Source organism: Anguilla anguilla, chromosome 10 (assembly GCF_013347855.1).
Source record: "Anguilla anguilla isolate fAngAng1 chromosome 10, fAngAng1.pri, whole genome shotgun sequence".
NCBI classification, from domain to species: Eukaryota; Metazoa; Chordata; class Actinopteri; order Anguilliformes; family Anguillidae; genus Anguilla; species Anguilla anguilla.
In genome coordinates, this window is record NC_049210.1 from 11,093,495 (window position 1) to 11,118,712 (window position 25,218).

General features: G+C 41.2%; 1 long non-coding RNA gene across 6 annotated transcripts in view; it reads left to right on the top strand.

Annotated features, from left to right (window-relative positions):
• LOC118206451 overlaps nt 1-25,218 on the top strand; it is a 191,401-nt gene that overhangs the window by 13,583 nt on the left and 152,600 nt on the right. The window lies entirely within an intron of this gene.

Below are 25,218 nucleotides of genomic sequence, written 5' to 3' on the forward strand. Positions count from 1 at the left end.
GGTACATTTGTATCATTACCTCATTTCACTTTATTTTCGTAGCGTTCTGGTGCCAGAAGCGAGTGACAAAACAATCCTTGTATTTTCTCTGAAAATTTGATTGCCTCCATTTTTAAAAAAATTTTGTTAAATGGCCACAGGGGAAAGCATGATACTAATGGCTAATAGCGACTACAGTCTGGATAAAGTTATCCTTAACAAAGAATGCAGGTATCCCCTTGCGCCTTTTAATTGACTGGATGATTACTTAAAATTCTCTTTAATATTTGCTTCACTGCCATTCCATGTGAGACAAACTGCTTGTAAAAACAGATCTTTAAAAATAGCTGTCATTTTTTTTGCACTGTTTTTTTGTCATCTTTCAATTAGTATTTTGAATCACATCTTTCAGAAATTCTGATCTGGGTTGAAATGGCATTTGCAAATGCAGCTGTCAAAAATATTGTTTATTAAATATAAAAGTGTGGTACGATTCGTAGTCTTTGATGCATAAAAATGAAGCACTCATCAAATAAAATGGGTTTTCATAAATATTAATCGTATAAAGGGCACAAGGATGTTCCGGCTGTTTAGAATTTGTGAACTTGGAGGAGATGCAGGAAAGGTTGAGTGAAATGTATATATAGTACAGTAGACCTTCCTTTTTCTGCTACTGGTGAGTTCATTAAAAATATAGTGTGCATGCTCAGCATTGAAATGAAATGTGCTAACCATCCGTCCATCCAAGAAATGTTTCATAATAAACTGATGAAACTTAAAAACTGCAGTTGAATGACTGGGTAGAGAGAGAGATACTGTAACATGCACCTTACTATTATTCTGGCCGACTGAGACCAGTGACCTTTCGCAGACATATGCCTAGTGTTTTTCTGAATGTGTCAAACTGATTTTTAATAGGTTAATAGGTTTCATAGGTTTTATTCGTCACTCTCTGATATACAGTACCATTGCTGTTTCAGTATACTTTGGACAGATCTGGTCAAGAGTTCAGATTTAATTGCGAGCAAGTTAACTCCACATGATGATACCGATGGCTTTCTGTGACATGGAATTACAACTCCAAAGACCATTTAAGCCTTTGGAGTCTTTTTCAAAAAAATATTCCACAGACACTCTTTGTGTGTAGGCAGGAAATGTGCATCTATTTTTCAGAAATTGTGCAGTAGTAGGCTTTCCATTTAAGAAATTAATATAAATTGTACCCTTGCAGCTTACGAAAGAGAACATATCACTAGGCTAGGAATAAATGTGGGAGATAATTGGTGCTCCCAGATAAACCTCTCTGAGCTCTCTATGCTGATGCTAACTTTAAAATCTGTGAGAGCTATGAAATCAAACCATGGGGTGAGAGAGAAGTTACTTGTTGGGTGTTCTTGCTGTCTGTTAAACTGTCAACTCCAGAAACGATCCCGTTGCACACAAAAACACTCTTTTCCCTTTTTCTTCATTTTAGGTAGATGTATGGGCACACAGAGATTGGCAAAAGGAAGGGATCTCAATGGCAAGCGGTAGTCATGATGCATTTGCTCCTGGTGGCATGTGTGAACTCACTCATTTTCACCGCTGTTCCCGAGGCAGGTGATAATGCGAGTGATTTATGGTGTAGAGAAGGCAGTGATGGTCTGGCACAAGCCGTCTCTTGAACGCATGGTCTTTCTACTTTCCAACTCCTGAAGGTCAGTCCCGGAAGAGTTTGGGTCATTTCAGTGTGTCCTGGAAATTAAAATAAAATGTAGCCGTTTTTGTTTTGCTATATATAAAAAATTTAAGAAACTAAACAAATCTGTAGTTTCCCGAAGCTGTTTTGAGGATATTATTATACATTTGGCAGCAGTAACAGTTAGGCTACAATGATCTGACAAATGTTTTTTTATTTATTTTTTTTTATTTCTTTGTCTCATTAATTAAGTGAGACCATCACCTATTTTATTTTGCTTCAAATCGGTGCAAGGGATTTGCAACCAGACAACTTCTGCTTTGATAAATGGCTTGTATCTGTATCGTGCAGAGCGTTGGGAGTTTAATTAGTTTTTGGTCGGCGTTCCCCTGAAGATGCAACGAAGGCAGTATGCACACACTCTTCTCTGGATTCTAGTCAAGGAATGTATCTGGGCGAGGCCATTTAAATCTACTAGAAAGCCTATTACAGTGTGGGCCCTCTTCTGACTCCCAAGAGGAAAGACTGATTTGGAAAGATAAAAACAGAAGTCACAGAAGTGATACCAGGGAATGTAACATAGAGAAGTGTCTGGTCCTATATGCTAAGAAAATATGCTTTAGGAGTGTGAATCCGTCCTTAAATGTTTCCAAAAATGTCTTTCACAAACTTGCTTCTAAGGCTCTCGAGCTAAATAAAAGTTTTGAACGTGTGAAACATGCTGATACTGATGCTTCCGCAGGGAAAAATTTGTCTCTCTCATCCACTGAAAATTCTCTTGTCTTCGGATCATGACGTTAGTTCACATTTGACAATATAATTTTGCATAGCATCCCAAGCATGACTGCATTTTCTTAAAAGAATGATTTATAAGGATGTTATTCATCTTAATCCTTGAGTCCATTTTGGTTCAGATTGACCCATCTGACACTTTTAGTAGAAGAGGGGTGACACTTTTGAGAGATGTTTTTCATTTCCACTGGCTGAACCACAGTACATTTGGTTCTGGCTTTGTGTTTCTATTTGTCGTTCATCATCTGTTTGCTTTATGACTTTTTTTCTCTTTGGACGCAGTAATATAAATATAATATGAAAAATGATTGAGAATATCCATTCAAAACAAATATTAATAATCTACGGCGTGAACCTTGTTTCATTTAAATTTTTCACAGATAAACATGATTTATGCCCCCCATCCCGTGCAGCATTTTTTATTTTTATTTTTTTACATAAATCACATTTTTATCACAACAAATCAATGACACTTTTATTACTAAATGTGATCTAGCAAATTGGTAAATGGCAACCATTAACCACATGCATTGTTTATATTGCTTTGAATTGAGATAAAGTTAAGGTATGTTGAGTATTTTGCATACTTGTTATTTCTGTGTTGATTTTAAATCCCAATAATGTGTTGGGTATAATTGACCCAGGCTAACAGTTTCACTGGTGCTAATAAGAAAACAGAACACTAGGGTTAATTAAGGCATTATACATTCTTAATGAAGGATTTAGGAGTGTGACCCAGTAATCTTTGGATGATATTGTCTAGCCATCCAAAAGGAATTAGTATTCATGAAATTAGCGTTTAGGTAAAACAGGAGGAAGACCGCTGTGTTCCGTGATCAAAGACATCCGAAGTATATTTCACAGGGAGTCTCCGGAGAGAGTATTACTACCATCTACTGTATTAAAACTGGGGAAACCCAGTTCACAGGAGCGATTTCGGATATACTGTGAGGCAGGAATAGTGGCTCGTGCTCATAACCTGTCCTGAGATACACAAAGCTTTTGTGTGTGCGCTGTGCAGGAGAAAAAACAAAAAAACCTAAGCTGTTTTTAGTGCTCACCTAAACCACACCGATCAGTCACATCTGTTTGATCTAATGCACCAGAAAAATACTGAGGTACTCCATATTAGAATGATGTTTGCCTGTTGCAAATGGCTCGGAAACATACAGTAAATTTTTTTTTTTTTTTTTTTTTTAAACAATTTCCCATATTTGTATTGCATCTCAGCCCAGGGCCATTTCAGTGTTGTCTCCTCAATTGAAATGATTGCTTGCATGGGCAGCCTCATTTATGTAATGCACTTTCACTCAGGCTCTTATTCGTACAATGTCAGGACAGTACAGTCGCAATATTGGCATCAGCAGACCCGAGAAGTCCCCCTCATGTAACTGTCCATCTTAATGCAAGTCTGTTTTATGCAAATTGTGTCAGTGCTGTGCTATGTAAAACTCTTCAGCGACAATGCCAAAATGCATGGCACCACTTTGACAATAATAAACACAATGTTAAAATCACTTCCCCCTGGATAACTCACCCCTTGAACATTTGTACATTCAAATTACTCCTACTTGTGGGGCTGGCTGCCATTTTACTTCACTGTTCTAATTTTTAAGTGGGCATGACGTAACTAATGTGCGCGTGTGCCATAAAAATAATGTGATGAGCGTAATGATTCTTTGATTTCTCAAAAATTTGTTTTGTAGCGAGCTAATAAGCAGGAGGCTTAAGCTGTTCTTTAGCGACTCTGTTAATGAATAAAAGCATCAATTAACGCATCAAATGATGCATTAAAACATTTTGTTATACACGAGTAGACACTGTTGTTTTTTGCTTCATTATGCTGCTTCCTGAAAAATATTATGTTGCGCACCTTGAAAAATAAGTGACTTTCACAGACCCCAGCTGACAAACAAGTTATCAAGGGCAAGTTGTACTTATTTGACTTGTCTGCGTGGGTAAAATATAGACTAACCATTTTCCTGAATATTAAAAGTTAAGTGTCTGTTCAGGAGTTGCTTACCGTACGGCACCGCATGTTGTAATTTGCTCTGGATAAGAGCATCTGTAAAATGAATGTAATATGCACTATGTGAGTGCTCTCCAAACAAATGTTTCAGAAAGTGAGCCCTCCCACAAAGAGCCATTTCACTGGCATTGGTATTCATGCTGGTATGATGTCAGAGCAATCATCAGCCTGCCTGTGAAACGGGGTAATGCGGTATGCTTTTTTACTTTAATGATGCCGGCGCTAACCATTCGCGCAGATCGGTGTGCATTACCAGTCCTTTCCCCCTATTTTAATGGCTTAATTAGTCAAAGTGCCTTTATGTAAGCTTCCGTAATGACAGGGAAAGGAAGTCGGTCCGTGATGTAATGCCCGATACGTCTAGTTGCCCTGGCGACCATCTGAACCCAGACGTGTCAACCACTAAGCTGTTAGAATCTCCGCTAACCTACCTGCCTGTCAGTTCCTTTGATTTATTAGCTGCGGTGGCACATCAGTACGGTGACACGCCTGGACTCTTGACAGAGCCTCTGACAGTACCGGGGAGGGGTTTCGTCTGGGGGGCATAGAGCTCAGTTTCGGCGGGTGGTTTACAGAAGCGGGGCGCAGCCGGGGCCAGGGCGCGGCGTGTCCGACAACTTTGTCTGGACGAACAAAGCGGGGCCCGGACAGCAGCGGGGCAGCATTGTGTTTCGCGCAGATAGCGAGCGATGAGAGCCTTGCTCCCTGACACCCTGTCTGCTCCCTCGCCGCCTGTCAATCACGGCAGCAAGGCGGGAAGCATGCATACCCAGTGTAAACCCTGTAAACCCAGACCACCGAGCACGCGTACCCAGGATGCAGTGCTGGAGAGTGACGGGAGCAAGAGTAGGGAAGAGAAACCGCACGAGGGGTATTATACCTCAAATGGTTTATTCATGATACGTGTAATTATTCATTGAATATGGCATTTTAAATGATTTAATGACCGAATTAGCTTTACGGCCCTTTTTCATTCACTGATATTACGAAGAAGGGAGGCCGAGTGGGAAGGATGGAGTTCGGAGAAGAAGAAAAAATCATGCGCTGAACACTTCACGGAGCTCATGATTGATTTCAATCGCGCGGGGGAACAAAGGAAATACAAATCGCGGCTGTCACCGGTGTCAGGCGGGCGCGCTCCTATCGATCTCCTCATTTCCTCGGTCCTGGGGAGGAAAGTGCTCTCTCTCGCCCCGGCAGCACACACCTGACCTCGCCCCCCACACCCCGGGGACGTTCCCGCCTAGGGGCCCGGTCCTCGTCACACTTCCAAACTCCTCGCCCCTAATAAATTGAGTTGCGTTAAAACCGATTTGACGTTAGTTTTTTTTTTTCTTCTACTTCTTTTCAGAACAACGGAGGGATTGCCGAACGAGGTTTGACACCGTGAATGAGCAGCAACAACAGAATATTATGTCCCCCATCTGGGACTGACCTTAAGCGCACAGTAAAACTAATGGAGCCTTACCCCCGGCTCGTCTTTTACGCTCCAGCGCTCGCTTTTCCAATTTATTCTCTCCTTTCCTGTTGGTGCTGACCCCTATGTGTTTTAGCGCTAATTGGCGGGGCTCGCCGGGCTCCCCGGCTCCTCCGCACTTGTAAATGTCCTCTCCGAGACCTTGCCGTTCCCGCCGGGATCATTAATCCACCCCACAAGTCGCCGGTAAATGGGATTATCAGCGCCAAATTATACAGCACATTGGACCAGCCGCCTGTGGAACTCAGTTGTTCTTTATAATGTGTGGGCCTCTGGGCCGTCTAAGCACACCATGGTCTGGCTCTAATGACATGGGAATTGGTGATGTATATGTATATAAATCTTATATACAGTCTATATATATGTATACACACACACACACCACCACCACCACCACAACAACCAACAACAACAACAGTTTATAATAAATGGCAAAACAGTCTAAATTTTGGGGAAATTGACGTTACTGTAACACCGGTGCGGTTAGTGTTCAAAGAGACTGAAATTAAGCTGGATGCATTCCCTCCGTCCTCTGATGTGGGGGCAGTAAGTTGAGCCATAGCTCAGGGGCAGGACATTTAACATGCATAAAGCTGATGTTTGCAGTTTGCTACCTGTCAGCATTCGACATAATTTTACACAATTAAGGCCCTATTGAGCGTCCTCTTCCGCGGGCAGAAAAATGCATTTAAACCTCGAGAGCCATTAACATATCCGCCCTAGAAAGCCGAGAGATATTCAAAAATAGCCAGAAAGTGGTATGAACATGTTGAAACGCCACCGCGCTGAGAGGACTGTAATCAAGGGCTCGGCCTTTTCTCAGGACGAGTCACAGTTCCTACTCTTCCTCTCACCAGGCAAATTAGACTTATAATAATTACGCTCATTAAAATTAAATGTTTTCATTTTAATCTCTGTGTTACCAACCGTAAATTTCTCCGATTGTGAGAATTCATTTATATTTCTGGGTATTCTCCGCACTGATAATGAGAAGTGCCAATTGGGCTTAATCTTCGAAACAAGTATGTGAGTTAATACAGAAAAATGTGTTTAATGAGGTTTCATAAATTATCTAGCTCGATAATTTGTCAGCAAACGGTGTTCTGCTTTACAACAGATCTGCCATGGTCACAAAAATTAAAACTGAACTAATGAGCACCAGTTGCTCTGGCATAGCCCATGGTTGCTTGGTGGGTATTTCAGAGATAAAACATTTTCTTATCCATATTTGAAATTAAACAAGTTCTTACAGTATGCAGTTATGTAGCAGTTATACCATTTTCAAAGTCACTCAAGCACAACACAATCAGTCATCAATGATGCACTAAACAAAAAGGGGGGAAAAGATCAATACCACCAATCCATTTACATCAGTTTTCCAGGGAAAAACATGCTTTAGTGGGGTGCTTAATGCATCTAATCATTTCAGCTTAGTTTTCTCTTTAGAGCATTTAATCATGGCGTTACGTTGTAGCGCCCCTTGCACTGCATGCATGTTCAGGGCACGTACTGCACGTTATCACTTCATGAGCTATTTCAGAGCAGAATGCTAACCACGACGAACAGAGCATCAGCGCGAGCCGCCCTGAAAATGGACCCCAGTCTGCTGTGCTGTCCAACACCGAAAACCAGTTCAGCTAAAATCCAGCTCCGATACCTGGATTTAAAGCTGTTTCTGTAAATGATGTAGGTAGTAAATGCGTGGTGAAATGAACGGGGCATGAGATGTTGTGCCCAAAGGACACAGCGTCCATCGAGTCCACTGCGTCGTGTAGCCCGTGCGGGGATGGCACGGGTACCCGCACGCAGGTTGGGATTTCTTTTCTCGTTTACGCAGCTCATCCCACGCTCACGCCAGCTGCTTTTAGTCTGGGCTGCTTCGCCATTCTGTTCGGTCACAGATTCGGTTCTGCTTCAGCTCGCAGGTCAGGAACATGTTAATGCCATGTTCGACAGGCATTAAGTGCTACTTCCGCCAGAGAGAAGGCAAACAATTAAAGTTTGGAATGGAGGTCTGTTATTACTTAAGCAGTATGATGGGGTCTGAGGAGGTTGCAACAGGGGGTGGCACATAATGGTAAGGGGGTATAGGGGAAATGCTCAGACACTCAAAAGGGTTTTTTTTTTTTGCCTGATTCTGGAAGCAGGGAAGAAACTGAGTGAAATAAGATCAAAGCAGGGATTTTTGCAGCCTGGAGGATGAATGTTGATAGAGCAGAGAGAAGGTGAATTGATTTGTACCGAGAGCAGAGGAGCGATAATTTTTTTTAAGCATTTTTTTTTTCCTTAATCAATCCCCGAGGGACAAAGTGAAGGAATATGTTTGCTTTCCCAAACTCTTAAAAACCTGTATTTTCACTGTTTTTTTTCTTCCCAAGGCTAAATGAGTACGCGTGGTGTGAATAACGAAAGCGGGGCTACTGTAGCGTGTTTCGAGGGGAAAAAAACAACACGGAAAGTGGTTTTCCAGCACCACGCCGCCCCAGATAAAGTCATGTTTTTTTGCTAAATGAGTGACTCAAGGATGGTGTGAATCTCACTGACGGCACGGAATGTGCGATGCGTTTCTCACCACGGGATTAGTTCTAAATTTTGGAAGTCGGGTGTGGCGTGCACTGTCGAGAGCAATGGCCTAATCACAGTTACTTTATGTGGCTTTGAAGTGATGTGCTGGATTTTGGAATGTGGATAAGGGGTGACATAAATGGAGCACTGCTTAATGCGGGAATTTACGTGGGGTGTGGTAAATAAAAAGTAACAAAAAAGTAACACCAAAGAATACAGAGCAAGGCAAACTGCATGCTCGAATCCTGCGAGGCAGCACGTCAAATTAGGTTAGTTTTAAGCCATTGGAATGTGAGACATATGTCAAATGCTGTATCCTTGTTTTATGAATGTAAAATCTGAAAAGGCTAAATATTTATATTAAATATTTAGATATATTACACCTAAAAACCTAACTAGTTATGGTTCAGAAATGAACATTTTAAAAGGATGAAGACACCCTGGTGAGCTGAGAGGATGTGTCTTTTACGCATTTTTGTACGTTCATGTAAATATTTCAATTATTTTTCGTACAAAGAGGATTAAATATTTCTGTTAAACCCAGTTAAAACACAACAGTCTTAAGCATTGAAATCAGACAGCCATTGCTGTTGCATTAGCAGTGAAATTGCCTTGAAGATTGCCGAAGACCCTGTGCGGTACTATTTTGTCTTCTTTCACTTCAAAGACATCTTTTCCATTTGATTTAGAAATTAAATTAATAAACCATTAGTTCAGGTGGAACTGTATCTGCCGCTCAATTTGAAAAAGATTTAGCAGAAGACCTGCTAGAGGCAAGACAAAAAAAAAAGATTGACTACTCTTATGGCCTGAAATATCTTTTTATAACCGGTTGCCATCTTTTTAAATGGTTTTTCCCCTGTATTGACATCGCAACTGTGGCAGCCAGTGGTTGTGTTAGCAGAGAGGATCTTCTGATTGAGGGGGAATACCTGGAGGGGCCAGATCAATAAACAGCTTCGATAAAAATGCAACAGTGGCAGAGCCGGACATGGGATCCACAAACTGGAAGAGAGGTTATCAGGGGGACAAGCCTCGAGGTCAACAAGGTCTGTTCCATACTGAAAAACTCAATTGCTCACTGCAAAACACATTAGGGGGGACCTTGCTTAGGATGTAGGGTATTGTCCATTGCATAGGAGGTAGTTTCATCGGACGTATTTACAACGGAGGCAGCAGGGTACATGTCCTAAAATGGAACCTGCACATGACGAGTTTCTTGCTTCAGCTGTATTTTCAAGCTACAGACTATCACTTTTACATTTAAATATTACTCGCCCATTTTATGCAACTTTACTTATTACTGCAAGGAGGTTCAGCTTTTCTGTCTGCAATTACTAATATATTGCCCTAGTGCCACAGGGTTCGCCTACAGCGCCCACACCACGCCCTGGCTGAGGTCGTTCACTTGAAGCTTGGAAGTTCCACACTTGTGATGTGTAGAGAGAACCTTAATCCCCAGGTCACCTGGTTCATTTGGCCAAAATATGAAGCAGACCATTCTGGGATTATTGTAAATGTCTCAGACATTGGGGTGATTTTTTTTCAAAGAGAAAATGATGTTCAGGATTAGAATTGTACCTCTCTCAAACATCACATTATTGCACCATATAGGAAATTTAAAGTAGCTTCTTGTATGTATATAGCATAAGCTTGCTGATCGCCTGTCAGTCTTTAAGGATATTGGTGATTAAGAATCCTGTAAGGTTGATATGTTCAGGGGAATCAAAGTGATATTCTTTCAGCTGAGCATGTGCATGTGTGCATGCGTACGAGGAAGCACTTGTTTTGGGCAGCATTGAGTCTGGGCTCAAGGAACAAAATCTATAAAAAAACATCAGCTCAGTCTGTACACTTCTAGGCACAAACAAACCTCTTATTATTGCAGCTGTTAATGTCCTCGCCCTTACAAATGGATTAAATGCAAATGTTCCTGGATCATTACATGCCTGATTACACTTCTATTGCTGGGAGTAAGTTCCCTCCAAAATATTAAGATCCCTCTGTAGGTAGCATCAAGTGTTGTTTTGTCAGTGTGGGCAGATGGCAAACGACACAAGCACAAACACGGAGGCGCAGAAGGTAGCTGAGGCACTCAGTAGTTGGGGGGCGGTGGGAGGGGGTCTCTTGGATGAATTATTTTAACCTTTGCCTTTCAGCAGATGTTTGGGTTTCATTTTTTATTCAGTTTTTGTGCACATGTAGTTAGGATCTTTCCAGCAACCGCATAAATTCTGACCCAGGATCAGAATGGAATTAATTGCAAAGGACTGAAAAAGTGTAAATGGTGTGCACCAAATCCAAAAAGGTTGTGCCTCCACCAGGCATGTGATATGGAGCCCTGACAAAGAACAGATTGGTTCATTAAACCTTGCTTTGGGGGAAAGAGAAGGGCATGCACTTATTTGTCTCTATTTTTGGAAGGTTCGTGACCCAAAATGTAAATACGTATGCGCAAACATGTCAAGAACTTAGTGCTTAGATGTAAGCCATTCCTGACGTATGACCATGGTGACCTTTCCGATGTCAAAAACCTTGATGAATGCAGTTCATTTTCCATAGTAAAATATCTGCAAACCATGACAGACTTGCAGATCTGTAGAACCCTCACAAAAGTGGTCGTTGAGCAGAAGTTATACAAGTCAGGGTTCCAAACAAAAATCTATCATTTGCACATTGACCAGGCCTCACTTTCGACCGTGGTTTTATTGTAGGTAGAAGGCAATTGCTCCTCTGCTGCCAGCCACCGGTAATGTTTGTCCATAACTCAGGAGGAAGAGTAACCAAAGAACAGGATGTTCTTATTGTCCTGCTGTTTGTCATACATTCTGTGCCGAACGCATTGCTCGAGAAAAGTTGGGAATGGCAGAAATGGTGAATGGCCTCAGCAGAATACAAACTGTGTTCCGGTGCAGGAATGTCTCAGGTAGAAGCAGCCATTTGAATTGTTTGGCAATTTTATCTAGCGAGGCAGGAGTCTCCCTAGACCCTGCCTGCGATAATTGAAGATGTTATTATTTGGCTTGCAGCAGGAAATATTCTCTCTACATTGTTATGAGCATGCTCAAGCAGATGCTGGCTAAATTACTGAATCTATCATTGACTGTTGCACTTCTTTTTGGCTGACTGTTACACTGGCAAACAGAGCCAACTAGCTTCACCTTTCAGGTCATTTTTCATACAGCAAATGAACACTACTGTTCTGGTCATTTTGTTTTTAATCACCTTACACCTTATTTTGCAGAACACGTACAGTAACAGTAAAAATGTAATTTATTCCCCCATGAAGATGAAAATTTGTTTTTGAACATGTAGCATTGTCTTTTCTTTGTAATTAGCATATCTACTGTGTTTATTTATTTATTTATCTTTTCTTTTTTGGAGTCATCATGTGCAGTGCAGTGGAACGTGACTGCTATTATCTTTCAGTGGACTGAAATGCAGCAATTGGCTGGGGCTTGGCAGAGCTCATGTCAGACGAATCCAAGGAAAAAAGCTCTGTGGCAGCAATGCATGGTTATGTGGAAGTGGTTGTATTATTTTTCTCTCTCGACAGTGGCTTGAAAAAAACTATACATATATATATAATTGATATAGATAGATAGTATGCTTTATATATATGTGTGTGTGTGTATGTATATACGTGTGTGTGTGTGTGTGTGTGTGTGTATGTATCTTGATTTGTTTTCAGGACAGTTGTTTTTGTTTACCATGGGATCTTCCTTTGTGTTAAAAATTCATGAGAAATGCAAAGTGCTTTTAGTCAATATGAGCTTTTGTGAGCAGCATTCATAGCTCCTCTTATCTTTTGTGACTTGCATTGAGCATTTGCATGACAGTACGTCCATTAGCTGAATACAGTATCCGAGGTTAATGAGAGCAATCTTTCGTTTCTATCTGGATTCCTATGTTGTTGGTATCCCTCCACAGGAAGTGAAGAATTCTTTGCCCCTTTTCAGGAAAATTAACTTTGACATTCCAGTAATTGCACAATTACGGATTCTGCCGCCATTGTAATGTAAATGCTCTTAACTTTTATTGAGGACATCATGACTGCGTTACTAGAACCAGGAAAAGGAATTACAACGGGTGATTTCTCTATTGACAAAATTAGCCCGTCATGCCCGTAATTGATTGCCATGTTGCCTTGTCTGGTACAATTTGGCCGTGAAGCTCACTGTGGGATTAGAGAAATCCTGTGTTGTATAAAGCTAAAAGCTGCTGGTCAGAAACTCTGATTGAAATTGGCAGATGAAGACGGAAAGCGGTCTATTACAGCCTCAGGTAACCGAGGGGAACATGGCCTTACAGTTCTTTCAATGATTTACATCTCTACCAGCAAAAGAATAGGGTCCTTTATATATTTATACATCTGATTTATATTTAGTTTTCTCTCCGTCACTCTCTTTGAAGGCACGGCTTCAAAACAAAATCCCTACCTGTCATCAAGGCAGTTTCCCCACTAGATCACAAGCCATCACAATGAAATGATAAATAAATGAATAAATGTGTTGTGGACATAATGACTCGCCGGGTCTTGGCAGCAGCTCTGGGCCGCTGCACGACGACCTGACATTTGTTCGCTGTACCCGGGGCGAACGTGCCTCGAATCCTACCATCGGGCTTCGTGTGGGGGAGACCGCTCACAGGAGTTAGCTACGCGCAACGCGGCCTGTTGTGCCAGGCTGCTCCACCCCTGACACTTCCTCTTAATGCCAAGCAGGCCTTCCTGTAAATATCAGAGCAGGTGTGACCAACCGTTTGTTCCTCCTACTCCCCTATCTGCGGGCTACCTCTCTTCCTCATAAAAACGCACTTAATTAGACTCATCGGTATAAGAGCGTCCTCTGATTGTTTGGCGTTCTTACTATTTACGTGCCTTAGGCGTGAAGCCGTCGCCGCTTGGCCCATGAAATGGAGCGGCTGTCTACATGTATGAGAATCAACATGAAAGGCCCTTCTCAAAATGTAGTGTTTATTTTCACAATTTAAAAAAAAAACAGGCTTTCTGAAACAATCTATTTCCCAAACCTTAAACCATAACCAATGAAATATTGCTGGATGAGTACTTGCATTATATGCTTGATTGAATCATTAGGCACAATAATTTGTCATTTGCGAAGCAACTGCGCCTTGAATTCCTTTGGTCCAGAACCCCAGCCGCCCTACCACAGTGCTCTCAAGTGACAACTGGGGATTCTCAAATGGGCAATTTGAACATACTGATCACGTGTATTACCGCCAGTCGTGTGAGTGAAACCACGTAGTTAGGAACACCACAAACCACAGTGTCCTAGCTGGGGGAAATGGGCATGTTGAACAGGAGAACTGAAACAGTGTAATATACCCTCCGAGCACAAGGCTGAGAGAAGGAGAAAGACAAGCGTATGACAAAGAGGAAAGACATTGGAGACCTCTGCACTACTCCTGCCTTACGTTCAGGAGGTTAACTCCATCTCGCTCACCTTATAGACTGACTGCTGGATGCTACTATTACATTTGCTACTGTTGGTTTGTTTATGACTAGTGCCGGCAAATTAAAACGGTTATTTTTCATGGTTTGAGTAGTCTATATTATGTTTGAAATTCTATGATCAGAAAGTATTTTCTCCAAAGTACCTGGATTTGCTAATTAGTGCGATTCTTCTGCCAAGAGATATGCATAATTAGTGAATTCTGCTGGCTGAATTTATGAGTGGAAGGAACACGCAGGACAAAAAAAGTTTAAAAAGTTAAAATTATCCTTTAAAGTAATATCATAGAAGATTTGTAAAAGTCATGAGCCAAATAGCTTTTGCACTCTTCTGCCTGGTATTTGTTTTTAAATTATTTTACTCTGATTGGTCCACAGGTTTTTGAGCCATTGATTGTACTGAATATTTTTTATCGTATAGGCCTAATGGTTTTGTGATTGAAAGTTTGACCAGGCTGTGGATATTTATCGACAGAATGATGACATTTTCATTTCTAAAAACCATAAAACATCTGGTGCCAGGTACATGATGATAAACTCAGAGATGCCTTATGGCATCTTTGGAATCGATTTGACATCAGGGGAAGCATCAGGTGGAGGATTGTTGAAATACCGAGGTAAGAAGTCATTTCTTCCTGTTTTATCTTCAATTTTGAAGCTCCGGTTGTGCCTTTGTTGTCACAGCTGCTCCACCATGTCTCGACAGGGAGGCCTGCAAACCTAAACTCCTTCCCCCCGCCTCATACCCAACCCCGAACCAGTCACCGTTTTACACAGTGCCGGGCGCACAAAGTTACGAGCACAATTAGTGCCAATCATAGGCAACGACTGATGAGAACTGGCGACTTGTTTGTGCGTGGTGTGTCAGGAGTAGTAATTGCAGAACATTTTTGAAGGACTGTGAAGTCTCAATATGGCCCCCACAATGTTTCGGGAAAAGCCATGTCTGCCGCAGAGCCGGTCTTAAGACGCAGCGAGCGGACGTAAGCATTAAGGAGAGGGAGCGGTCTGGAGGGTTACGTTTTGAGGACCGTCTGCGCATTCCGAGCGCGGCCCCGTTTCCCCTCTCCGTGTGACAGACGCGTTCCAGAAGCGCCCTGGCTGTCGCGAAACCAAGTGAGGAATGAGCGAGGCCCTGGAAAGTAGGGGCTCCAAAAACCCGCCTGTTTTCTGTTCGGAAAGCGTCAGCTCAACCCGCCGCGCCCGTGACAGGACGGCGTGCCTTCAGCTGCGGAGATAACAAGAGGTTTGCCGTGTAGGATGTCGGTCTCCCCGGCTAATTGCTAAGAACCTCTTCTTCTGCGCTGCACAACAAAGGGAAATTGTCACGCATGTACTGACATTAAGCCCGCCCCTGAGCTAGCTCTTCTGTGGGCCAGACCCTGAAATGTGTCTGTGTTCCCTGTTCCTTATTGTCATTGATTGGCCGTCTTGTTGAAGGGCATGGGCTCCTGATTGGCAATGCGCAGAGTGATGTCATGATGTAACGTTAAATTATGTACCCCTGCGGAATGGTCAGATTATTACTGTAGCATAAATCTTGTCCAAAGACATGCATTGCACACCATGTCGTGGTCGGAAACAATCTTTTCCTATTCTCCTGATTTACTCTGAAAAATGATATGGAAATCATGTGGGAGGATAAACTAGTCGAAAGCATCACCTGAAACCAAACTATTTTCTATAATTTAGCATAATTCAAATGAATGTTAAAAACAGCTGTGTAGTGACATGGTTAATACCAATGTTTGTTCTGTCAACAGTCACAATCTCTTGCTCTGTGTAATTATGACTTATTTCATCCCGTATTGAGTGGAAACAACTCAATTATTCTAAACTAGCTTTGTAATCATTTAGCATAAAATGGGGCCTCATAATTAACCTTAATTATGAATGCATTTCGACAAAAGCAGAATGGAAACAAATGACGAAATTTGTGTTTATCAAATTGAAGTTCATACTTGATTAAATAATTAGATTAATATTTCCCGTGTTTACCACTCTCCATCAACGGCCTTTGCTGATATTGGAGTTGAAAAGAGCAGAAAATTAAACAGTAGTGTGGTGACTGCAGTCAGTCTGTCAGACCGGTTCATTGCTCACGTCTAATAAAGCACTGCTTTTATGCACCGAATGCAAAATGCTGTTTGCAGACACGTTGCTGTAGTTTGGTTCGGAGGGAATAAAAAAATGGCTCCTTAACCTCCTTGACCCACACATACGGAGCAGTCATTTCTGTCGTTTCACAAGCTGTTTTCACTTTTGTCCTGAAAAGAAATCTGCAATTTTGCCACTATGCACATTTTATGAAATTATTGGTATTAAACGGAAGCTAACCGCATTGTTTATTCACAGCTGCAAGGCAGAATACCATTTGATATTATTTTGCTCACAGCTGTGACCACAAACATGTTTTTCTTGGCTCTCCTCGTAGTCTCAAATTGCACTGGGTGTCTTTCTAAAGACAGATGGAATTGTCCACAAGAATGTTGCATTGCAGTGTGTAGGGTACTGATATCTCCAGCAAAATAGCATAAATCATTTTATACTCATTTGCATTTATGGTTTTTATACCATGTCCATATATTTATATTGATGTATTTTATATATATATATATATAGAGAGAATATCATGGAATCCATGTAAAAGAAATATATCATACACTACAATCTGTCAAGTGAAATTACATGCACAAATTCTGTTGATGCTGTCATGGACATCGCATGGATGTGGAATTAAAAAGATTTCGCAGAATTATCAAAGTGCACTTTAAAAAAAAAAAAGCCACAGTTAGAATTTGAGGTTAAAGCTGCAATCACCAACATAATATCCCCCAAACATGGGGCATAAGGGTAGCAGAATTAATGTCAATCTATATGTCGTTAGAAGGTCATAAAAATGGCTCATTTATAAAGTATGTATGGATTGTTCCGTTGAAATGATTGACTTCATCCTGTTGTTTAATGATCTGCAAACTCCTCCCTCTCTGCAAAAAAATCAAGAACATTGTCATGATTGTGAAGGGGCATACAAGCACATCCATTATTTTGTGAAGTCACAGTTTTACAGCATACATGAATAGTTTTTGGTTATAACAAACTACAAAATAGATTTCCAAGTTATTATAAGATCATTTCAATTTTAGACCTTCCCCCTCATTGCTTATAACCTTTTTGTGGCATTTCCCCTCAATACAATGCTGCAATAATTCCCCTTCCCTTCACTAATCATATATCTTTAAACATGCTGTGTTTGTGAATGTCTGACCCAATTATGGACTGTAAATATTGTGATAAAATTATGAAAGTTATTAATTAAAAAGCTGTATGTTGCACTTAACAGCTTAAATAAAAAGTTTTTTTCCATTAAAGGAGTAAAAGCCTCTTTGTTCTTCTGAATACTTTTCACCTAATTAGATTGTTTATAGAATAACTCACCCGCACCCATCACATAATCTGTGTGGAACTTTTAATCATTCTGTGCAGCAATATATTCTGTTTGCTCAGGGATAAAATTTATGGCAAACAGCTTTGGGTTTCTAAGAACAAAAGGACTAGAATGCCGGTTTGATTAATATGAAAACAACAGAAAAATACTTTCTTGGTCAGGCGTGAGTTTTTACCAATGTTAGTTGAATAGATATGAGGTACACTTGCTATTGAGGGCATTATTAGTATTCTGTACATAATGCAGTGTATGGGAAATTTTATAAGCACAAAACCTGGCTGTATTTATAATGCATGACACTATATTATATATAAATATTTGAGGTAAAATGAAATTAAAGTAAAATTGACTGTTAATAAATAGTGTTTGTATTTCTATAACACTGCATGTATGCCTTTCTCAACCTTTACTTAGTAGTTTTCATTGTGTTTTCCAATATATTTGTATTTTTAATCAAGGCGGGAATAAAAAAAATGATAACTTCAGCCTTGATGGGTTTTAATTAATTTTGTGTGCTTGCGTGTGTATGTGTATGCCTGCATGTGTGTGGTTCTTGCTAACATGTGTACACAGTAAAAGACATTTACATCTTAATGAGAAAAAAAATTCATTGTTATAACAGGTAACAGATAAATCCTGTTATGTTGGGCTGAGGAGAAATAGCACTTTCATCACTGTCTCCATTATCACACGGCACACCGAGTGGACTGAAAGAGCAAGCATTACTTGTTTATTCTCGCACAGCAAACCCAGAAGCTTATTAGGCTGATGAAAAATACAAATAAAAGGGAAAATTGCAGGGCAGGATGCAGCAAATGCTTATTTGTCAGGACGTCAAGGCAGTGACTGCATGAGGAATGCATTCTCAGTTCACAGTATCCATAGCCTAGCTTCTTTTGGCTGCCTTTGAACAGAGCAGACCCTAACACACAGTATATATACGGGCTATTTTCAGTGGAAAATAAGGACTGGTTTGCTAAATTCCATTGAATAGTTTGACTCCCAGGATGATCTGTGTTTTAAATCAAATTTTGTTGCAGTGTTTTTCCCATTGGCATCTAAACATCTTTGCATTCATTTGGGACAATACTGATTTTGTGTGCATGTGTGTGTGCATGCGTGCCTGTGTGCCTGCTCTGGATTGTAGTATAATTTTATGACACAATGCAAGCATTATACTCGTTTTTCTATATAAATCAAAAACATACAAATAAATGATTTACTATAATGTATACTGAGACACTTATGGTGATTATTCATACTTTAAGAAGTTTCATGTTTGACTTTTTAAAAGCAGCATCACTATGAATTCCTGATTAAACATCCTGTTAAGTATTGGAGATTGGTCTTTACCAACTGCTTTCAGTGAAGCTTTTGTATCTGAAGTTTCACATTATTAATCATTAAATCAGTATATTTTGTAATTCTACAAAATGTTCTAAGGAAAGTGCACTTCATGTGGATAAAAGGCTAAGATGGAGATTTGGAGTAACAAAAGGTAGTTTAATATAGGCTATCCTCTAAAAATGAGACTGATAACACATTTTGTATCTGGACGATCCTCATTGCTCCAGCTATGGTTTTCTCAAAAAACCATTTACTGCACGTTAAAAAATCTCACCCGCGGCAGTTCAGATTAAGGCAGTGAAGCTATTTATCAAAGTATATCAGGTGCTCTGCCATTTATTTCCCTTGCAGCAATTGGAGGAATTAAATTTAGAGACCATATTATCCGATAACAAGAGCACTTTTGTGCCCCTATACGAAAGCACTGTATTACAGCTGAGAATGATATCGCCGTGTGCATACATTAAGCTATTATTGGAAATCCCAGGGGTCTGATCTGTAGTAGGGCAGCACATGAACGATAGAGCATGCATTACAAAGCAAAAAGGAGACTCTAACCCCTCGTTCACAAGGGAATAGATTACATATATGGATTTTGTCCCTTGTTTATTAGCTGTACATCATTGTTTGCTACCATTCATTTTCCTTGTGTATGTAGTTTCTTTGACATTGCTGGTAATCTTTCTTTTTTCAGATAATCACATGCCCATTCCCATCGCCAAACGGTACAGTCCAGCTTGAACTAATGAAATTAATTGCTTAAAAGGAAAGGTTATTTAAGAGATAAGGTCTGGTCCCAGAACACATGTCTGGTCCCAGAACACATGTACATGTCTGCAAAAAAAAAAAAAAATGATGGAAGTAGGTATAGCTGTGCACCAGGGTGGTCATGCACTTGAGTATAAACACCCTGTGCATAATCAGCCATCCTGTTAACCTCTTAACCCCTTATCTTAAGTAACTGCATTAGGCAAAATGAGTGGGCTATTGCTTCGCTGACAGAAATTGAAACAGTCAGTAAAGGCCTCGTATTTTAAAAGCCAATGGATTTGTTTCAACAGACGGCTACCACTCCTGATTTCTCATTGAACAACCAGGCTATAGCAGACGTACTGTTTCTAAATGTTTACACGAGCTAAATGATGTCTGAGATCAGTGCCGGGGGGTGGGGCTGGGGTAAATAAGGGGAAGGGAGGGGAGCGGAGGGGAGAGGGTTTCCAAAGTTGGAGGAGAGGATATGATGCCATGATTCACCATATATTCTCCACAGTCGTGACAATGATTTTCCTAAACTGCTCACCCACGCTGTCACCCATTTAGGTTCAGTATCAATGCCAGAAATTGTTTAACATTTCATGTCATGCAAATTCAAGTGCACTCTATTTGATTGCCTTGCCTGGGGTAAATATTTTTTTTTTACAAAAACGTACCATAATTCTTTACATCTTTATTTTTAAACCAAAGAGTTGAAATAAGAGTAAGGAATGCATATTTATTTTTAAAACGAAATTGTGCCTTACATGCAAAATCAGTAGTTTTCCTGTGCCATGGTTTAAATTGTAGATTGTAGATTGTGGACAGTACCAGTTCAAATTGCATTCAAGTGCAATGTATTTGGTTACTTGCCACAATTCCTTAAACACATCCTGCAGCCTTAGATTGAAGGACTGTAAAGATGCATTAGGACCAATACATTATGTTAATCTACTGAGCTACATGCCTTCATTAAGTATGCTTCCATGCATTACCTATGAAATGGAATCAGTGGATAAATCCACAAGGACATGACATTCACATTCAGAGGTTCTCACGACAGAGAGCAATATTTGTTGTACATAGCAATTATTATACATAGCGGTATTTATTTTATTATAGATATGTGAGCTGTTAGCTGTAGGGTCTATCAGATCACTGAAATGATAGACCTTTGGTTCATTTAGTCCACTTTGGCACTTCAGTGTGTTATTTATTTGTCTCCATGACTTTAGTCTATTTCTTTTTACTCATGAACATTTTGTTAGACCTCCTATATCACCACATGTCCAGTCCCCAACCTGTGGAACAATTTATAGTACTGAAGAATACCCCTACAGGAATCCTGTCCCACACCAGCGTGCATTGGAAGAATGAAGATGGGACTGCTCAGTGAGCAAAGCGATTTGGACTTCAGAATGCAAATTACAGCATGGTGAAACAAATCGCGAAGCGCTCACATCAAGTCTGACAGCAAAAACAAGATAAATAATAAAATGTTGAGGGGAAGGGCAAATCAAATGTGCAGGAACCTGATTGCCGGCAGCCGCAGGAGACATGCCCAGATTCAGACCTCGTCTGTCCTTTAACATGCTGATAAAAAATGCAACAACAGTGGTTATACAAATGTTAACGTTAGGTAACATTTAGCAATATGTGACTCAAATGTGGTATTTCAGCTTCATCTCTGGAGACAGGCCCGCAAATCTATCACTGTGCTGCCCTTAGAGTGACCTGTTGCACTGGCTCCCCTTCCTGCTGGGGCAAACAAACTGCGAGAAAAGAAGCTGTCCACAAACGCTCTAGCATAAGGACACAAAGTGTGTATAATATTGCTTGTGCATTAAACAACTGGGGCTGCCACAGAGCAGGCAAGTATAATTCATAAAGAGCCATTAAAGTGTGATATCTGGGAGCGAACGTACATATAAGAGCAGAAGTTTAATGCAGTTTGAGACAGTACCAACATGGTAAACAAAAGTACAGTACAATATCGACGGATGTCAGAATAGAGGATTGCAATGCTGCATTCTGCAGTTTAGTTCAGAGAATTTGCCCCTCCGTTTCTTTGGAAATGAGCAGGAGACCATAAAGAGACAACATGACCAACCGTAGAAAGAATGCAAATGTGTACAGACAAGTACGGGTTTAAAGTATTAGCGCCGCAGAAGTGTGTTCGGTTTATCAGTAATGAGCACACGCACACACGCTTAGCTTAGCAACGGAACTATTCACCGCAGCCATTGCCACAGAAAAGTTGGTCCCTTAAATTTAACGTGCAGTGTGGAATTGCTTTAATCAAAAGGTTACTTAACTTTCTCATAAGCCTTTTATCACAATGAGTATGATGAGGAACAATGAAGCTGCTGCAGCAATATAGAAAAAGCGATGCGGCAGGTTACAGAAGCAGATGGAGCCCTCTGTCCAGTCACGTACAGGCCTATCACCTGTCCACAACTTTGAGTTGGAATGGCTATGGGTTTGCAGGAGTGCCCCCCCCAAATGGAAGGGTGTGTTTTCATTGGCCAGGGCTTATCGGGTCACTGCTAGATTAGTCCCTCCCACTAAAACACAAGGAGCTCAAGTGCACCACTTTTACTATCGGGGGTTGGTTATCTCCTAGATGGGAGTAGCCAGGAATTCTGGGACCTCTGAAAGAATAATATACCAGGCCCCTTAGAGGGTGCAAAGAATCTGGCAAGTCATTGTTGCCGCTGCCCCAACAGCACACACACCCACCCGGCTGTGGCCTGCTACAATTATTACCACCTTTCTCCCCACTTATGATGGCGCTGCTCTCCTGTAAGACTGTGCGGTCTGTAGAAAATAAAATGGTTACCAGGCAACAGGTGAGGGTATCAGAGGAGAGCGTATACTTGAGCTGCATTGTTCGTGGGGTACCAGTACTGTGGGCCCATTCCAAACTGAGCAGAGAAAGAAAGAAAAGGGGCAGGCAATTGATTAAAAAAAGATTGATTCAGTCTAGTGTCTGGCCTGACACATTGGATGGTAAATCTTAGCGGTATTTCCAAATCACAGGACAGTTTAATCATACCATTGACGCTGTGTTATCCATTCTAGAGGCAATATGAGTAATCACAAGCACTTTTTAGGGGATTATGAGAAATGTAAATTGTAAATTGTGAATCACCATTCATAAATGTTGTTAACAAATGACCCTAACATTGACTGTATGCCATGATTGCATGCTGTATTTTTAATTTATGTACTTCAATATTGACAGTTGCATTTTAGTGATTTAATTTTCACTTTGAAGGAATATTTGGAGTATAAAATGATCAAATTCAATGGTATTCTGAGGGTCATTTATAGTTGTAGTTTATCTCTCTTTTTCTGTCAATGTGTTTATTGTAGACTACATTTTCAGAGCTTCTTGTGGTAATATCCACCTGTGGATTTTCATATTTTTTTTCTCCATTTCATCTCGCTGTGTCATGGTCACTGACCATTTAAGAGCCACCGAGCGCATGTAAAAAGGAAGAGGCCATTTCGGTAAATTCAGTCTGAAACATTACCGCTCAGCATCATAAAGCCGGGTCGCGCTCCTGGACCTGGGGGCGTGCGCCGCTCTCTCCCTTCGCCCCGACGGTCTTTCGCGGTGAAGGGGAAGCAGCGCGGACCCGAGGGGGAGCTGGCGGGTGTGCGGGCGTACGGGCGAGCGTCTTCAGAGAGCGGGGTCTGCGTAGCTGTCACCTGTCTCCTCCTCTCCCTCCTGTCCCATCACAGAGGGAGCAGAGGAGGAGAAAGGGTAAAGTACAGCAACCTCCCCCCCCACCCACTTCCCACCCCCCCCCCCCCCCCCCCCCCCCCCAGGTGCCGGTGACTCATGCATTAAAGGAGTTATTTATGCGGCACTTATGCACACTTTGAACGCCGCTCGGTTCAATTGTCTGGGGTGTCTGTCTTTGCGGTGGGCGTGCGAGTTCTGTTGCTGGATGTTCATAAAAGGAGAAATGAACGGCACACGCGGTGTGAAATGTTTGTCGTCAGAATGCGGGAATAAAGGCGGGGAAGCATTAACATTCCTTTTTTTAGAAAGACAAAATGCGATGCATGTTACATTATCCGGTGGAGCCCTTTTCATTATGATAATAATGCTCATGATTTTGCTGGGAAGTAGCGTTCGTCTCTTTATGGGTTCAATTCATAAAGCAGAAAAAGGTTCCTTTTCAGGGAACTGACAAAGCATCTTTTCACAATCAGTTTAGCTACAAAACTGAGTTTCAGGTTCAGATATCAGGTCGGACAATGCTTATTACCTGAATTTCTTCAATAAAAAGACATCTGTAATACGTAAAACAGGCAATGCTATGCATGCATACAATTTAGGCAAGTCACTCTGAATAAATAATTTGATAAAAAACACAATCTTACTGTTATAAACACCCTTTCATGATATTGTTACATTTGGAGATACTGTCGGATTGGTTCCTATTCTGAAAGAAAGGATATTGCCCTACTTATTAGAAGTTTGAGTTCCTCTGTGTGAAGCTGGTTGAGGTTGATCATTTTCAACTGTTCATGCATGAAGGAAAGCTGGAGTAAAGATGCAGGCTTTGCTATACGGGTTTTCTGCAGTTCAGCAGAATACTAGACAGACCCAATGAGGACAACTAAACGTGGAGTGTCCCCCTTTGCGATCCGGCGTGCCTTGAGCGGATGAAGTGACGGATTAGAGGCATGTGCAGGGCCTAACAGTCTTCTAACCCCCGTCCCTGCGAGTTCGGCGTTCATTTTCCTCTACTGTGCCGTTCATCATTTGATTATTGAGTGTGTCACTCTTCCTGTTTGAAGTCCCGCACCTCTTCCAGCAGTCGGTCGGTGGGTTGCGTTCGAGACGGCTCTGTCTTCCTGACCTTTGTCGAGGCCGCAGCCCGACAGATGACAGCCACTCTGGCAAGCTCGGGTGAAGGAGTCGGTAGTCGTGGATGAGGGAGTGGAGATTGGACGGCTTGTGTAGCAGCCACAGCTGCCTGACACGAAACCACTTTCAGCTGCAGTCTGAACACTTGTAAAGGTAAGTCCTTCACAAACTGTGGAGGAAATTGACATTTAAAAGAGCAGCGAACACAGCTGTCAACCACTGAGCGTAGCATTTCCCCTAGGTTTTCTCCTTTCTCTCAGAAAACCTACACATGCTGGAGACGTGTTGCAACATTACCGCATCTGTTTGAGTGGGACAAATGTGCTGAAAAGTTGAATGATTAGGAGAAGCCTCTAAGCCTTCTTTCTTTGAAAATGGACAGTCCTTTTATTTATTAATTAATGCTTTAAATATTGCCAAATGGAAGGGGTTTTTACAATGGCTTGCTTCGCTTGTGTAACGCTCGCTGTGGAATTCAGCATCTCTGTGGCCGGATGAAACAGAGCATTCCACCAGCAGCTTCCATTAAAAGATTATGCCTTCCGCAGGACAAAAGAGCAGCGACTTAATAATATGAGTGGTGTACTGGTTTCCTTTCATCAAAATCAAATTAGAAAAAAAAATCTGATTGCATTAGCGAGACACATGAAGACCTCTAAATTCAATTTGGTGTTGTTTGTTTGAGGAGAAAAAGGCAGAAAAGCTGCAAGAATTATTGTCTGAGTGGGAGTTAAAAGCAAAGGAAAAATGATCCGGGAATAATAGTTTTTCTCCCCTGTTAATATCAACAGG